At 44.4% G+C, this 3,212-nt stretch overlaps 1 pseudogene; it reads right to left on the bottom strand.

Moving 5' to 3' along the window:
- Positions 1 to 365: 365 nt before the first annotated feature.
- Positions 366 to 2,154, bottom strand: LOC119339486 (annotated as a pseudogene).
- Between the last annotated feature and the right edge of the window lie 1,058 nt (positions 2,155 to 3,212).

The following is a 3,212-nucleotide window of genomic DNA, read 5'->3' as shown; positions in this document are numbered from 1 at the left end:
TGCCTACTCCCTTTATTCAAATGAATAAGGTGCACATGCATTTCGAAATTGAACTTTGACCATAAATTAGACCAATCAAATGTGAATTGTATGTGACAAAAATTATACTGTTGTATTCATATTCGGAAGAAGCTTTCAATGGTATAATTTTTAAGTCATAAAAATATATATATTAATTTTCTAATATCTGGTCAAAGATGAATTTTGGAATGCATGCACGCCTTATTCATTAGAATGGAGGGAGTATGTGATAAGCACTCCCTTGATCTTATGAGGTTCATTTCAGATAAAAACAACATCACGGAATCTAGTTTCAGTGGCCTGTGAGCACAAGGTATTCTTATTTAGAGCAGTGAGTCGGGATCTTAGTTGTGACCATACCAGTTATGGAGGTTTATCTGAAAACAGGACACAAGATAAAACTATCCATGTGAAAATGATTAAATGAGAACTTTTCTGACTCCTTATACCTATCAAAAGAGAAGTGTAAAAATGAGCTCTGCTTGACTAAAATGAATTTTCTTGAGGTGAAAAGAATCCACGTTAAACTGGATCTACTCTTGCATTCCTTCGTTTCCCTGGCCATCAAAACTACTACTCGAAGATGATCATCAATGATCTAGTGTTTTTTGTGATTCCATCAGGACTCATGCATAAGCTACTCACACTGTGCAAGATTCTTTCTCTTACTAATCTCATTCTCTTAAAATAGCAATCAGAACAAACAAGACAACAATTCAGGACTATGTTCCATATTTTTTCCATTAGCCCAAGAAAATAAATACACTAAATCAACCAAACAAGAATTGATAGTTGCAACAAAAACACTCTCAATTAGACAATCTGTCTGATAATTATGATGGCAAGGAAATAAACATGGTGCATAGAAAGTTTACCACTTCATATTGTCCTTGAAGGCAATAACGATGGTGGGAAGTTTGTATATACGTGTGGCGGCTCAAACAACAAAAGTGGCTTACATTGTTTCATACAAACCCTCTGAAGCTGAAACGTCTTGACGTCTAATGAGAAATATCCATAGAGTGTATTCTCCAGAGATGAGTTTGGCAGTGTTTCTGTCCTCGTCAACAGCAAATACCTCCCTGTTGCACCTCTGATAAAATATTTGTAGCCAGAATCTAGTGAGATTGTCTTCTCCATCTGCCACTAGCTGGGACTCTTGCCTTTGTTCGACGCAATGGTATAGCTGAGGTCAGATGCAGTTTCACCATGCAAACCAAACATCCCAAGTCTGCCTTCCCCTGCCTCCACAATGGATACACCTTCCGTGCTCCATTTTCCAGGCGGGAGGTCAACAATGGAGAACTCCATCATCCTGGTATCAAGCATTAGCAACTTTTTCCACCTGAACATCACCCAGTCGAAGAAGAAGCAGCCATAAGCATAATGGCTTTGGACAAACAGAGAGGGGGACTTTGACATCATGGAAGACTCGCGCGTGCTAATGGCCAAATCGCTCCATCCCTTGGATGCAGCAATTCTCCATTGTCCGGTGCTCGAAGAGAAGACCAAGGCGGCCACCCTAGTTTTGTAACGCGCGAACCAAATCACTCTGAATGCAGTATCTTACTCCACCGCCGCCTCCTCCTTGCTGAGGGGAACGAGTAAAGGCAAGCACCGGGGTCTGCGAACCATGGAGTCCAGAGAAGCGGCTAGGTAGTCAGGTACTGGAGGAAGCAGGAGATACCGCCAGTGCAAGGGATCGCATACCACAAGCTCCGTGAAGTTCAGGGGCTCCTCGCCCTTTTTGGGCCCGGGGCTGAGGAGGACGCGGCCGTTGCGGATGTCCTGGACATCCCAGCGGCGGCGGGAGGGGAGGAAGGAGAAGGTGAAATCGGCGACGGCGAGCGCATGGGCGGCGGGAGCGGAGGGGTGAGGCGGCAGGGCTGGGTTGAAGCCGTCGCGGTCGAGGAAGCCGAGGAGTGGTGGCGCGTGGAGGGAGCGGAAGCAGCGGAGGAAGGAGCGGTCGGTGGAGATTCGGCGGAAGGTGGTGCATGCAGCAGATGCGCGGGCGAGGTCTTGTGGGGTGGGCAGGCGGAGGAAGATCTCATCCAGGAGGTGGTCGGAGATGTCCGTCAGAGGCGACACCATTTTCTTCTTGCTAGTCGCCATGGGCGTGGAGGCCGTCGCCATTGGTAGGGGGCAGCCGCCGGGGAACCCTGGACGAGATGGGAAAGAGAGGGAGGAGGCGTCGGTGCGTGCGTGCGTGCGATAGTGTGGGTCGAGTGATTGATTGATTTTCCTTCCTCGGGCTGGTCCAATAATAGCAAGCCCAGTTTGTCAGGCCCGGCTTAACCAAAAAGAAATACCAGGAAAAAAAGTGGTTCAAACTCGAGCTGCATTTTATTTTATATTCTACTCAAACATTAAAATTACTGAGCTTTATTTAGGATTTCTACTGAGATCCTCTACACCAGCGTGCACATTTCGTGTGACAACGAAAGCTTTTTATATATGCTAAGTACTGCGATTAGCTCAAGGTTCCATATCCACGTACGTAACCTAATTTCATACTGCATCTTCTCTGTTTACAAGGCTCATGCATATTCTGTATCGATAATTTGACGAACGTAATACAAAGTAGTACATATTTAAAAACATACAATGAGAAAACTCAAACATCACATGTTCGAATCGTATAGTTTTCTATATACAACTCATATTACATTGATAAAACCGACAATTTAGAGATACACACAGTACCTATAAACTGAAAATGAGGGCATATCAAACAACTCGTGCCATTTCTCTTTTCTTCCTCATTCATCACTGTCTATACTATATTCTTATGGCATCTCCAACAAAATGATATTCCCTCCGTCCGAAAATACTTGTTGTAGAAATGGATACAAATGGATGTATCTAAAACTAAAATACATCTAGATACATCCATTTTTCAGACAAGTATTTCCGGATGGAGGGGATATAAAATAGCCGCCGGCCCAAGGAAACTGCCATATGGATCACTTTGGGCGAAAAAGAATATCATGTCCAACACATGCCCCATAGGTGTATGGTGCACAATTATTTTAATATCATGCCCAAAAAAATTGCTGCAAGTGATGCAAAGATCCTCAGTAAGAACCCAATCGCCGCTTACTGACACTTCCCCGCCGTTGACCATCGCCATCCACACCGATTTTCGCCGCCCACCCTTAAGATGTCACTTTAGGAGTACATAAATTGGTGAC

This window comes from Triticum dicoccoides, chromosome 7B (assembly GCF_002162155.2).
Source record: "Triticum dicoccoides isolate Atlit2015 ecotype Zavitan chromosome 7B, WEW_v2.0, whole genome shotgun sequence".
In the NCBI taxonomy this organism is placed as follows: domain Eukaryota; kingdom Viridiplantae; phylum Streptophyta; class Magnoliopsida; order Poales; family Poaceae; genus Triticum; species Triticum dicoccoides.
The sequence above is the reverse complement of the archived record's forward strand: the minus strand, read 5'-3'. Positions and strand labels throughout refer to the sequence as shown.